This window comes from Microcaecilia unicolor, chromosome 10, assembly GCF_901765095.1.
Source record: "Microcaecilia unicolor chromosome 10, aMicUni1.1, whole genome shotgun sequence".
Taxonomy (NCBI): Eukaryota; Metazoa; Chordata; class Amphibia; order Gymnophiona; family Siphonopidae; genus Microcaecilia; species Microcaecilia unicolor.
The window spans coordinates 172,687,905-172,703,260 of NC_044040.1; the positions used below are offsets into that span (position 1 = coordinate 172,687,905).

General features: G+C 42.0%; 1 protein-coding gene across 1 annotated transcript in view; it reads left to right on the forward strand.

Annotated features, from left to right (window-relative positions):
- Positions 1-10,148: 10,148 nt before the first annotated feature.
- Positions 10,149-15,356, forward strand: part of LOC115478861 (vitamin K-dependent protein S-like) — a 50,403-nt gene continuing 45,195 nt past the window's right edge. The window contains exons 1-2 of the mRNA XM_030216490.1: positions 10,149-10,313; positions 14,639-14,748. The gene's annotated coding sequence lies outside the window, so the exon portion shown is untranslated. The remainder of the gene's footprint in view (positions 10,314-14,638; positions 14,749-15,356) is intronic.

Sequence of the window (15,356 nt, forward strand, 5' to 3'; positions counted from 1 at the left end):
TAATTAAAGGTGTGCTGTAAAGGGTTAGCTACTAAACTACAACATATGGTCTGCCTGTTCAGCTCTGCTGGGAGGTAGACTCGCTGTGGAAGTAAATTGGATGTATCAGGGGCTTGATAGGGAAATGAGATGCTGTTTGAAGGTTTGATGTTGGTTGAGTTAATGCTGTTAAATATAGAGCTTGGGTGGGGGGGGGGGGGGGTGGAATAATGGCGGGGCATGGTGTGGACGGTGGGAAGCTTCCTCAGATCCCCAATGGAGGAGGTAGTCCTTCTATTGGTGCAAATGGTTGGGAAGGGGTGGGGGCTTTGTAAAGGGGGGGGATGGGGGGTGGGGGGGCAGGGTAGGATGGGGGGGGAGAAGAGCATGGTGGACACATCAAAGGGTAACACTAGCTGGCAAAGCACAGAACTGTCCTGGAGAGAGAGAGCTGGGAAAATCCAGTGTGTCACTATATGATGGGTACAGACTTAAAGATTTTATCCTATAATGTAAAGGGGCTGAATATGCCTCAGAAACGGCAGAAATTGTATGCAGAGTTGAGACAGCATAGGCCCCATGTGGTTCTTTTACAGGAAACTCATGTGAGGAATAGACATGAAAGGCTACTCTCACACTCGGACTATCCGGTGGCATACTTTGCTTCTGCAGAGGGATCAAAAAAGGGAGGGGTAGCGATATTAATACACAGCACAGTAGGGGCACAGGTGGTCAAAGTTAAGAAGGACTCGGGTGGACGCTATATCTTCCTACATATTAAAGTTAACCAAGTTGATCTAACAATTGCATTCATCTACGCTCCAAATTCGGGACAGGCAAACTTCCTTGCGAAATTGAAGACCTCTTTGGCCACATTTGTACAGGGCTCCTTGGTCCTTGGAGGGGACTTCAATGCTGTAATGAATCCGGCTCTTGACCGTTCTGGAGCCACAAGCAGTGAGGGACAGAAAGACTCTCTGGCGCTTAGATCCCTGGCACAGTCACTTGGGACAGTGGACTTATGGAGGGTAAATAAAGGGTAAGGGACTACACATTCTTTTCTCCAGTGCATCACTCGTACTCCCGTATAGATTATCTCTTCCTAGATGTAGCTTTAGTGGAATGGGATCCTGAGGCGGGGATAGGTAGTGTGACTTTTTCGGACCATGCCCCAGTATGGGCTACGCTACCTAATATAAGGGCTGAGAAAAAGGAAAAGAGGTGGACTTTGAATACGGGCCTTTTACAGGAGGAAACTGTAGTGGCAGGTTATAGAGCAATGTTGAAGGAATACCTTGAATTTAACTTAGAGTCGGTGTCTTCTCTAGGTACAGTGTGGGATGCCATGAAGGCGGTGTCCAGGGGCTACTTTCTGCAATTGGCCAGTAAAAAATCTAAAGCCCGTAAAGCACAAATAGCGAACTGCACAGAAAGAATTCGTATATTAGAAGCACAACATAAAGCTAGTGAGTCGCCCCGGGTCTTGAGACAGTTAAGTGACCAAAGACTGTTGTTGGATTCCATATACTCTGAGCACCTTACCATGATTCAAGCTAAGACTAAGTTGAGCTCGTATGAATCTGCAAATAAGGTGGGATGACTCCTAGCCATTCGGATGAGTAGGCAAAAAGTTGAGCGCACTATACTAAAGATACGAGATGTTGATGGGACTGTTTTGGGTAAATCTGAACAAATCCGCACGAGATTTGGGGACTTTTATAAAACCTTGTATACCCCGGAAACTAATCCATCCGTGGAGTTAATAGATCAATATTTGGGAGACAGTGAGATGGCTTCCTTGAGCCACCAACAACAAGAAGCGTTAGATGAACCGGTCACCCCTCGAGAAATACAGGAGGCTATTAGAAGCTTACCGTCTAGTAAGTCACCTGGTCTGGATGGCTTACCAAATGAGTTTTATAAGCAATTTGCCCCTGAGTTAGCCCCCCTATTGGCAGATGTGTTTAATCAGGTGGGGAAGGGGGGTGGTTCCCTGCCTGGATCCATGCTGGAGGCTTGGATAGCCGTTTTACCCAAGCCAGGAAAAGACCACTTGGAGTGTGGATCTTATAGACCTATATCTGTATTAAATGCAGATGTAAAAATCTTGGCTAAGGTGCTGGCAAATCGTCTGGCCCAAATTCTCCCGACGCTCATCCATCCAGATCAGGTGGGTTTTGTGCTTCACCGCAAAGCCAAGGATAACATCAGGAGGGTGGTAGATATCATGCAACTGGCTAAAAGAAATCGGAAACCGCTTTGTCTTTTGAGCCTGGACGCGGAAAAAGCTTTTGACCGGGTTCACTGGTCATTCATGTATAGGGTTTTGGAGTCCATGGGGTTTGGACTACAGTTTAAAAGATGGATTCAGGCCTTCTATGAGACTCCAAGGGCCTGTGTTCGGGTTAATGGAGGTAATTCAGAACTCTTCACATTGTATAGGGGGACTAGGCAGGGTTGTCCTCTGTCACCGTTACTGTTCGCCATGGTGATGGAGCCGTTCGCAGCTCAGATACGACTTGATCCCAACATAACGGGGGTGCAAGTTGGGGACAGAGTTCATAAACTGGCTCTTTTTGCAGATGATGTTTTACTGATGGTGACTCATCCCCGGTCTACATTCCTGCATCTTGAGCGAATGATAACAGAATATTCTGCAGTATCTGGATTCCAGGTTAATATAGCAAAATCTGAGGCGCTGAATGTGACATTAGCAGAGGAAGTGGTGGAGTCCTCAAAAGGAATATCCCCCTTTCGGTGGGCACGTACACACATTAAATACTTGGGGGTAAATTTGACCAGGGACCTTACGGAACTCTTTAACGCAAACTATAAGGGACTAGGTAGGATTATCGGGGAAGATCTGGAGAGATGGGGAGACATGGCATTTTCATGGTTTGGCAGAATAGCTATTCTTAAAATGAACATCTTACCTCGCTTGCTGTACCTTTTCCAGGTGCTGCCTGTGATGATGCCCAGACGATTTTTAGCTAACTTACAAGATAAAATGGTGCGGTTCGTCTGGGCAGGAAAGCGCCCTCGGCTTGCGAGGTCCTTGTTATACAAGGATAGGAAGAGAGGTGGGCTGGGTGTCCCTAACCTTGTTTGGTATTATAGAGCAGCGCAGGGGAAGGCGGCATTCGAATGGTATCAAGATTACCCGGATCGTCAGTGGGTTCACATAGAGCAAAGCTCATTGGGGGAGACTCCATTGGGTGCGTTAATGTGGTTGCTGCGACCCTTTCGTAAATTGGGGGAGGGAACATGCCCCTCGGTGGCTATAACCCTTCACTACTGGGATAATCTGTTCCCTCAGAGGCAGTATATTCTGACTAGGCATACTCCTATAGCATTTAATCCTATGTTCTTACCGGGCACTACCAAGGGGGTGTTCACCAAATGGCACGAGGTAGGGGTGAGAACTTGGGGCCAGCTCTTTGACAACGATTCTCTGTTAACTTTTGGGGCGCTGAGGGATAGTTACCCTGGAGTTGGAGGGGAATTTGCTTACTGTCAATTGGCACACCTCCTGCAGACTAAGGCGGTGCGTGAGGTGGTGCAACGTAAGAAATTGGATCTAGAAGAGATCTGTGAGAAGCTAGGCTCCTCTCGTGGCCTGATCAGTCACCTCTATCGAAACATAAGTCACCAGTCGGTTTGTAGTGGGATCCATAGGGGGAGGTGGGAGAAGGAACTAGGAAGGACGTTGGGAGAAGATGTGTGGGAAAGATTAGAAAGAGGGGCTGTGGGGGTGTCTGTCCATACTCCTCTGCAGGAGAATGCAGTTAAGGTGCTAAATAGGTGGTATCTTGCGCCTGCAGAGGATATTTCCGAACTGTTCGGATAGATGCTGGAGGAAGTGTGGTCACAAGGGCACCATGGGGCATATTTGGTGGGACTGTGTCAGGGTTCTAGCATTCTGGAGGGCGGTCCACTTCAGGCTTCGGAATTGGTTGGGGTGCACGATTCCTTGGGTTCCTGAGGTTTTCTTGTTCTCTGCCCGGATAGTACGCCTAGCGCCACATCAGCAGAAACTGGCGAACCATGTAGTTGCCACAGCAAGAGTGGTAGTGGCATCCAGCTGGAGACGTGAGGGAGTGCCAACGGTAGCTAAGTGGCTGTATAAACTGAGATATGTGAGAGAGATGGAGAGATTACTTTCTGAACGTAAACACCATATGGGGAAGTGGCACTTAGTATGGAATCAAATTCCGGACGGTGTTCTGTGAGACCTTACTGGTTATTGAAGTGAGTGTACCGAAAACATTTCGGTTATTGTATCCACCATGGGATGGGCTGGGAGGGGGAGAACTAAAAAACTTAAAATTTGAAAAAACCCGAAGTTCTGTATTGTTATTGAAGAAAAGGCGAAACTGTAGAGTGTTATATGGATAGGAGGATTTCCTGAAGATCAGTTAAGTAGGGGAACATTGTTTTTTGTTTGACAATTTTGTGTATCATCCTTTTTACTGACTTTTGCATGTTATGATTATACAGTTTCGTTGCACAATAAAGACTTCTTGCAAATAAAAAAAAAATTTTTCTAATCTGCCTACAGCTAAGCAGAGTACATAGAAACATCTATAATAAAATCAGCAGACAAGCAAATTGTCAATCAGGCCAACTAACAAACTGCTCATAATCAGCCTATACTAGGGGTTCTCAAACCAGTCTTCGGGACACAGCTAGCCAATCAGATTTTTAGGATACCCACAATGAATATGCATGAGGTAGATTTCAATGCCCCACCTCCATAGTATGCAAATTTATCTCATACATATTCATTCTGGGTATCTTGTAAACCCGACTGGCTAGGTGTGACCCAAGGACTGGGTTGAGAACCCCTGATCTACACATGAACCCCATGCTTTATCAAAAAAAGTGTGATTTTAGACGTTTCATAAACTGCTCCACACTCCTAGATAACCTCTGTATTACAGGCCCAGCAATTGAAAACACCGCTGCTGCATATTTTACACCCATCAATTTATCATTTGAAAGTAACATAGTAGTTTCAAATCATAAGACCATGGCCAGTTGATAAACAGTAATCACTTGCTTAAAATACCATGAAACAGAGGATGACTATAAAGTCTGATGCATAAATCTCACAGTCTTCTATTGCATACGAGAAGCAATTGGCAACCAATGCAAATATTTCAGCACCGATGAAACATGCTCAAACCTCGGTACCCCTACTAACAATCTGGCTCCTGCATTCTGTATAATCTGTAACACTTGCATCCTAGACTTAGCAATTCACAGATAAAGCGTGTTACAAAAATCTATTCTAGAAAGCACCAGGCTCTGAAGCACTGATGTAAAGTCACACAGAGATAACATAGGTTTCAATCTAGCCAACAAATGCAACTGAAAAAAAATGCAAATTTCACTACGTTCAAAATTTTGCTCTTGAATAGACAAGTACATCGGTTCTTCTGCAAATAGAGAATTTCTAATTCTTTCATTGAAGGCCAATTGAATTAAATCTTTTGATGTGTCCCTCAGCTTCATTCATCCTATCCCTTGCATCTATAGTTACCACCTATCTTGAACTGCATACTTGAAGGATTTTTTAGAAGAATATCAATCTTACCTTTCATTATCTGTGTTTTTGTAGAGCAGCACCAGATGGCATGGGGTTGAATCCTGCTTAGATTCTGGGCTTTTGTTAAATAGGGCGGGGGATATTAAAGTAAAGGGTCATGGATTGAAATATCTCTGTTATGAGATAGAAGTAAAGGACAGTCCTTTAGCCTTTTGGTATAGGTCAAGAACTAGCTCAATTAGAGACCGACCAAAACTGCTTTTTTCAGTTGTGGTTGAAACTGAAGTTTCCACCAAAATTGTCTGAAAGGTTTCGGTTGAACTCGAAACTGCAGCTGAAACTCACCACCTGGTTTCCACCAAAACCTCATATTAGGTTGTGTGAATGTGAACCAGTGAGGGCTGCTGGAGATTGTCAGAGCTTGCAGTCTGTATCTCTCTCTGCTAAACCCACAGTATCAAAGCCAGAATATAATAATGTTACTGCCAAGCGAAATAGCCTCCACACAAATGGACTGTAACTAATGAAAAACTAAAAATTGTGGTGCTTTTACAGTGGCCAACTTTGATCTACACTCAGAGTGACAGCTGACATCATAACTCCACTGAGAGGCTAATTCCTTAGGAGCTTATCATCCCAAATTTACAGACTTAAATTCCTGCTAACACTTTGAAAATCATTTTTTGGAACACTATTTACCATATAAACTATTGTGTAAGATCATAACTGCATTACTTGCAATTGCACTACAACAAGTAGAATATAAAGACTAGCCCTCCACCAGGACTGCCTTAAAGTCCCTGGTGTTCTAGTGGTGTAGACAGGCCAGGAGCGATGCCCAACTTGTGGCAGCCATTTTGAGAGCAGTGCCAGAATGGGCAGGATTAAGTGTGGACTGCTCCTGTACCAACTACACCCCTAAAGAACCAGGGATTGTACGATAGGCTCAGTAGGCCTGCTGGGGGTAGGGGTCCAGGAGAAGGGGCATCTGTTCAGAGGGGAGGGAGGGAGACATACAGGCCAAAGCACAAATTTTCAGCTTCCACCGAAAGTACATTTGTCAGAACCAAAAACATGACCGAAAATTAAAATAACCTTTTAGCTGAAGCCAAAACTGAACTGGGCAGAAAAAGGATTTTCGGCTAGTTTTGGCACCATAACCGAATTTTGGTCGACTTCTAAGCTGAATACAAGTGGGTTAATGTCCAACCATTTGACCCCATTGGAGACATGATGCTATGATGACTTTATGTGTATACCTGACCTTGATTTGTATCTGCTATTTTCAGGGCACAGACCGTAGAAGTCTGCCCAGCACTAGCCCCGCCTCCCAACCACTAGCCCCGCCTCCTACCACCAACTTCTAAGCTGAATACGAATGGGTTAATGCCCAACCATTTGACCCCATTGGAGACATGCTATGATGACTATAGCTGTTCAATACATTTTAATTTCAAACATTTATTATTATAAGTACATAGCATACAAACAGTCAAAGCGTTTCTACATCAAGATGAAATAAACAGCCCTCAACCTTTCCAAGACCCCACTTTCCCCCACCGCATTACATAATCCACAATAGATCCAAATCGGACACTGTTTAATCAACTAACCAGTTAAAACTTTTGATAACCATCACATTTTTAATCACTGTCCTGGACCAAGCCACCCCAGAGCATCCAATCTTCTCCTGAAGCCCCACTGAAGAGCACCCTCTCTCTCAAGATTCTCTTCCTAACCATCCCATCTACTCTTAACCCACTAGGTTGTTCTTCCTTGCCTTCCCCCCCCCCCCCAATACCCACCCCCAAACTACACCTTTATGTACTTCTGTACTTTTTCTGGGGTTTCCACCCATACCACTATAGAATAGTAGTTGCCAGGTCCTGTAGAGTCTGAGGTGTGACATACATGGCTGCTGGAACATTACTGCGCAGCCATATATATGCACATTGGAGCCGACTCTGTGGGTGCTTGAGCACCCCCAATATTGAGAAAATTATTTGTATGTGTCCAGGGAGGGGTCATTTCCATTGGGCTTAGCACCCCCAATAATTTTGAAAAGTTGGCTCCTATGTTATCTAAAAGAGAACAATGGTGAGATTTCTATTAAAATAAGCCCAAAACCCCTTTGTAGTTGCAAACAAAAAATGGTACCACCCACAATTTGCTCCAATTGAGATGAAAGAGAGAGGTTACCAAGCTAAAAATATAAAAATGCTGTCGTATGACACAAGCTGGCTTAAGAGATTGGTTCAGATCTATCTGTTGGAGCATATGGCAGAGGTGCTCTCAGCGGTGGTAGGGAAAAACACTGCTGCTATTATGGCAGTCTCTATGTGAATCAATGCATGGTGCTGAAAGCACACCTCAGAGGAGGGATCTGCAAGGGTGACCTGGGCTGTGTCATTTTGCTGTCTGGAAAAAAAAAAAGACATTTCAGGATTAAAAGGAAAAAAAAATAACTTGATTTTATAACTGGATGCTCGTGTGAGGTATCCAGAAAGGTGCCTATTTTATAACGGCAACGAAGGTGCCTATGTGCTTTTAGAAATTAGGTTCCCAGACCTAGCCTTAACCTTTCTCAATTATCTGCTTTAGGGATCTCTGGTACTGTACTTAATTGTTTTTTTTTCCCCTCATCAAATCACACTTTTAAGGTCATTACTCAGGAATCTATTTCAGAAACTCAGTTAATGCACTGTGGTATTCCACAGGGCTCAATATTGTTCCCCATCCTTTTCAATCTATTTTCAGTTCAATCAAAAGGAATATCTATATAATCTTATGCAGATAATATTCTTTTGATTTATCCACAAACTATTCTCTTCATCTATTGGCCTTCTTCAAGAATTTTGTGAAATCTATAGCAGAATGGCTTTTTCTACACAGATTAGTCCTAAGTAAAGAAAACAAATGTGGCATGTTGGTTTACTGAATCATTCTCTCAAACCCACCATTTCTTTGAACCTTTTTGGAAATTCAAGGCATTCCAGTAGAAAGCTTTAATTATTTAGGAATCATTTTACATTCCAATTTCTCCTTTATCCCTCAGGTCTCTAATTTATGCAGAACAAGTTTTTCTATTTTCTGTCAATTGTGCTCCATCAGACATCTATTTTACCATGATGACTTTCATGCTCTTATTCTTTCTCTTTTCATATCAAGCTTAAGACCCTGTTTACTAAGACGCGTTAACGTTTTTAATGCGCCTACAATTAGCGCGAACGTTAGTCGTTTAAGTGCCTATAGGGATATTGTAGGCACATACATGGTTAAAGCGTTAGACGCCAGTGCGCCTATAATGCTGCTTAGTAAACAGGGCCCTTAGACTTGTAATATGTTTATACTGACCTTGCACATTCAACTGTGAAAAAAATTCATACATTACAAAATGTGGCTGCTTTGGTCATGTTACTCATTCACATTAAAAAAAACCATCACCGGGTGCCCGTAGAACAGAGAATTGTTTATAAGGTATTGCTCCTCACTTTCAAGGTGTTTAGAACAGCTTATTTATCATCACTTTCAATTCCCTACTCCCCTGGGTTGAGTCTTGCATCCTCTTAATCACCAGCGCTTGGTACTCTTAGGTCCTTAGGTTGCACAATTAGAAATAACTAGACGCAGTGCTCTTTATTTATCTCCCGTAACTTGGAATAACCTTCCTTTTCAAAAATGTTAAATCTGCAATTAAGACTTGGTATTCTATCAAGCATATAACAATGGTTAGGACCTGGGTCCCCTTCTAAGGCTACTGTACTCTATTCTTATTTTTTTTAACTTGTCAGTTTCTTTTTTGAGTATGTATGGTTTTCTGTGTTATTTTATAATATGGAGTTGTTTTCAATGCTTTTATTAGATTGTACATCGCTCAGTTCTATGAGTCAATATGAACAATATAGTAAACTTTTATTAAACTATAAACTACACATGCATTTTATAAAATGCATATACACATCACAATCCATTCTACCCAACTACATCCCTGGGAATACCTACACACAGATAACATTAAGTAGGGACATATTTTCTATATGTTTATATCTTATACACATATGAGTATCTCTGGTAGAATTTGACTAAAGCCACCAGAGGCAAAAAATGATGTTTTAATGAATTCTGTTAGAAGAATTTGTAATGTAACAGTCCAACCCCCATCCTTTTATGTGAAAATATTAAAAACAAATTACAGCTATTTAAACATATAACTTGCAAACTGCTTATGGACCCATGAAATGGAAAATCAACTATTCTAAAATTTTAGATCCGCTATTTTAGTCACCTTTTCCCAGAGACAGTCACATATATGATTGATCAGATAATTAAAAAAAACCTTATTTTTCTGCAAGTGAAACAGGCTTTACCTGTGGAAAAAGCTTCGTAAAATTAGCCCCAGAAGGCTAACAGAAACAGAGCTTGAAAATGGGAAAACAAGTTCTGAGAAAGAAGGGAGTAGAACGTCAGCTTTCCCATTTATCCTTGACATGAGGAAGTCCTTGGAAGTCAGCTGTCTGATAATGCAGGCAGTGTAAAAGGTGCAGCACAAGGCCAGTCAGTATGATGAGTGGCCAAAAAAGCATCTGATTGGCTATATGTAGTGTTCATGTGTTATTTATTGAGGGTAGTATCTAGTAGTAGTAGTAGAAAGCAGATCTCTGCATTTTTTAATTTGGGGTGCAACATAATGGCTCTAAGAGTGTTCTTGTTATTAACACTCTTGCTGGAATGCAACCATCCATCTGAGGGAAGTACCATAAAGCAAGAACCGCCAAGTTCAGAAAAGGTAAGACTGACATTTCTCACTGTTGTCTTTTGTTTATTGGTTAAAATGTTTAAAGTAAAAGAAACCCGTATCTACAGTGTAGTTAGAGGCAGAGAGAAAACTCCACCTCCAGAATCTTTTGAATTAAGTTTGCTTGGAACATAAAGCTTTTAGTAATAATTTGCTTCCATGGGATCACTTATATACACTGTCAGCTAGCACATCTGCTTATTTCCGATCTGACGAAGAAGGGCAACCTTCGAAAGCTAATCAAGAAATGTATTGTTATGTCCAATAAAAAAGGTATCATCTTATTTTCTTTTCCATGTTTTATTTTGTTTGATTTCTATTGATAACCTTAAGAGTGGACTAACACGGCTACCACACTCCTCTACTTCCATGGGATGAAATTCTGTGATTGTATCATTCAAGACCTGTGCACAATGCGTGCCATGAAGCCTATAAAATCTTTAAAGTGAAGTTAAAAATATAAAGGCAAAAATGATAAGCTGAAGTCAAGAATTTCATAGAATTTCATGTCATTGGTTTTAATTATAAGTAATAAAATAGTCCAAATTGCTCCCTGGTGCAATTATAGAGTTTATAAAGAGAAGACAATATGTAACGGACCTACAATATGAAAACAAATATTTAATGAAATAATAAAAGCATGGAATGGTTTAGGAAATATTTTGATTTGATTGCTACTGGTTACATAGTTGGTTGCCAGATGTTTACTAGACTCAGGGCATCTTTTACTAAGGCGTGCTCACATTTTTAGTACGTGCTAAAATTGTGGACGCGCTAAACGTTAGAGACGCCCATAGGAATGCATTGGCGTTTCTAACGTTTAGCGCGCCTGCAATTTTAGTGCACGCTAAAACCGTGAGCGCGCCTTAGTAAAAGACCCTCTCAATTAGCAAGGCACTGAGAATGGACTAAAATTTTCACATTTAACATAAAAATAGTTACTAATGATTGATTCTATTGTGTTTTAACAGATATATGCAGCACTGAACAGGTATATGTAACAGTCAGCAGCTCCCCACCCCAACAGAAAAGAAGCCTTAGGTTAAAAACAAGGGCTTGATTAGGAAGAGCCAGAAGCTTGTCAAATAATAGAGAAAATCCACAGAACAAATAATAAAACAGCACCATGGTTTTAAATGTTTTGTTTGAAAGCTGTTGTATTCAGTGAGCAGTAAGAAATGGGCACTCAAGCACTGTAATGCTTAGTGAGTGAACATGCATAGCAGAGCCAGTGCTAGATTGACATTAGAGAAACCCCCACTTCCCAGTTTTACTGCTGGTCCTAACCTCCTTTGCTGGTAGCAACTGCTCCAGCACATCTCCCTTGATCTCCTTTCTGCATAGCAACCACTTCTCTCCCCCTTCGCCCAGCACCATTACATTTCCAGCCTCTTCTTTTCTCCCTCCCACATGATGTAGAAAGGTATAGAGAGGACGGCATGGCATGTGAAAAGCTGGTACAGAAGCAAAGTTTGAATCCGTTTTCTACCATTGCCTGCACTACTTTAAGCCTGGTGCAGTGTTAATATTGTTGTTTCTCTTTTGACAGCTATATTTGTGCTGCCAGGTTATCCACCTTAGAGGGCTGTGTCCGTGGAGCATGTGTCTGAAGTATTAGAGAGACCACTCAGCACTTTTTGTGTTAAGAAATTAACACTATAATCACCATCATATGACTGGAGTAAATCCGTCCTCTCTCTTTTTGTTACATAGTAGTAGTTTGGTGCTTGTAGTTGATTGCAGTAGTGCTGCCACAGTTGGAGCTCAGCACCTGATGTCACTGTGAAAATGTGTTAGGGTTAGGGTTGTTGCTGCAGGAATGTAACTCCTGATATGGTGCTACAGTGGAATTAAAAGGAGGTTCCCACTATCACAGTACTGTAGTGAAAATATCCAAACAGCAGTGACATTTGAGAGACAGCTCCCTATGTAAGTGATTATTTTCTTCATCATAAATCCATATTTTTCAAATTAATCTGCAGCCCCCAGCCCACCTCCCCCCCCCCCTTTTCTGTATCTCTGCGGCCAGTCTTAGCCTATAACATCTGTATTATTTTCAACACCTCTGTTTCTTCTGTACATACCATAGCAGTATAAAACCATGTTGCTGCCTCTGCTATCGTTTCCAAAATCCAACAGTTCCTTCCGAGCACACCTAGAGAACATTCATTCAGTCCTTTGTTGCCCTCTGTTTAGACTGTTGCAACTTAATTCTCACAGGACACACATAATATCATCTCTTGCTACTTCACTTTATTCAAAAGTCTTCTGTGTGGTTTACTACACCTCCTTGTGACTCTGGGCAAGTCACTTAACCCTCCATTGTCCCAGGTACAAATAAGTACCTGTATATAATATGTAAACCGCTTTGAATGTAGTTGGAAAAACCACAGAAAGGCGGTATATAAGTCCCATTCCCTTTCCCTATACCTCCTGCCATCATTGCTACAACCACCATGCAAACCCTCTACCTAAGTCAGTGTATTGGCTCCTGACCAACTCCCACATCTAGTTCAAACTTAGTGTGCTCCATACAAGTGTCTTCACTCAGCAGTTCCCATTACCTTTACACCCTCATCTTGCTCATATTCCACTTCCTGAGTTCTTTTTGGATAAGTTGCTTTTATATCGCTAAACCCTCAACTTTGCACATTTTTTCTGGAATGACCTTTCTGAATCTGTTTGTTTGGTTCCCTCCCTAGCCATGTTCAAAACCCACTTTTTAATGCCAATTTCAATTTCCAACCTGCTTTTTCCATCACTCCTAGCTTCTATAATTGCCACAGTTTGCATGTCTTGGCCTGATGGGTGCCTCCTGGGATTGCTATTCACAGCCTTCCATAACTGTTTCAGTGTTCCCATGTAATTAACATTCCTATTACAGATTCAACTATAGAGTCCCTTACACTGCCAGTGTGACCTAGCCATTAATAATTTGGAGAGAAGGAAGAAGTGAGATGGGAAATGCTGGCCTAATGCCCTGGGATCCATGTTTCTTCCTTATTGTATCTCTATCCTCAGCTTGCTTCTGTTCGCACTGTTTGACTAGTCTGTAAACTCTATCGAGGAGGGACAGTCTTCTCTGTGCACCTGTAAAGCTATGTTCTGTAGTAATAGTGTGTAGTAGTAGTGTTGGCACACCTACAGGCATATTTTCAAAGCACTTTGGGAGGCTAAGTTCCATAGGTTTCTATGGAACTTTGGGAGGCTAAGTGCTTTGAAAATATGCCTCTCTAGTCTTCAGTTTCCTGAACCTACTGTCACCACAGACTAATATCTAGCCATCCTCCCTTGCCCTTTGCAGCACCCTCTGTATCTATACCAAGCACACTGCAATTATGTCACTGTTTTTGTTGCTACCAGCTTTCGTTCCCAGCTAGACTATCACATGGGTTCACTACCTATTTCCTCACACTTCCTGAATTTCCTTTCTTCCAACTTCAGTAAAAGTTTGTGTACCAGTGTAATGAGTGAAGTCAGTAACTATGTCATCTTGTGAACCTCATGTAATGAGATGCCTTTGAAATCAGAGGATTATAACATAATGAAATATATTTCCCCTAATCAGGGTTTCAGAGAGGGCAGGTGTAACCAGGACAGTTTCCCTGAGGCTCAATGGTTGTAAAAGGCTGGTAAATTTAAAAGGAAGGTAAATTTAAATAGCGCTGGGAATCGGGAGCGGAGGAGGCTGACCGGGGCCCCCTTAAGCTGCCTCGGTCGCCTCCCCTTAAGATCGTCCCTGTCTGTAACACAAACAGTGAAGGAAAACACAGCAAAGCACGAAATCAAATTGCTCTCTCTGTAACAGTAAAGGACTCAGAGGGGGGAGGGGGGAGGGGAGAGAGGGCAGAAGTCCTCACTATCTCTGTAACACAAACACAGCACAGCAAGAAACTTAACACTGAAGGACTCGACTCCGAGGGGGAGGGGACAGACAGCACAGGGGAAGGGAGAGAGGGCAGAGGGCAGGGACACACACACTCCCACATGCACACAGAAGAAAACCTTGCTAGCCCCCGTTTCATTTGCATCAGAAACGGGGCTTTTTTTACTAGTAATGAAATATATTTCCCCTAATCAGGGTTTCAGAGAGGGCAGTTGTAACCAGGACAGTTTCCCTGAGGCCAAATGATTGTAAAAGGCTGGCAGGTCATAAAGACATCAGTATATTTGGCAAGTTTTGGTTTCCAAATGTTTAATTGCTCCAGGGTTCAAAACAGTTCTTGATAGTTCAGACCCTATATAAAACTGACTAGGCATCAGTCTTTAGACCTGCATGTTATATGATTAACTTTTTTCTCTGTACTTATATACAGAGCATGTGTGCACCTTTGGAGACAAGCAAATCCACAAATATCTTGCACCTGGGAATTGGGATCAACCTTACTGCTCTGCTTTTGGAACTCCATTGGCCTAACCTGACAAGGTAAAACGTTAAAATAGTTTAATCTGTGTTGTCACTTGGTTTCCAGTATATAAACTACATGATTTGACAGTGTATACAGATAGAAAACTATTTGCGTTTTGTGAAGTTTTTAATACAGAACTTCAATGATTTGAGGGTGAAAAGGGTGACTTTTTGAAAATAACTTTTCTCCAGATTTCACCACCAGTAGTGACTGCATTAAAGGATCCCAGGAATTATGTGGGTTTAGAGCTTTTTACTGAGCTCTAGAAGTACTAATCAACATACACATTGCTGAGCAACTGTGATGAGCGTTTGGGTATGATAAGTTCCTGCTCTAAAGAACTTACAGTCTAAGGGGCCATTTACTGATGGTGCTGGTATTTTTATTATAGGGCTCATATGCAGTAGGCCCGGAGGCAAATAATGCCCATCTATAGCATTAATAAATGACTCCCTGATAACCTGATATAACTAGAGTGATGCCCCAAAGTTTCAGTAGTGGGATTTGAACCCTGGCTTTCCTGTGTCTGTCCATTCTTCTAACCACTTCCAATTATAGCTCATTTTCAGTGTCTTATTTTGTAGTATGCAAAGAAAGGTTTGTCCGATGTTCCTCCTTTCTACAA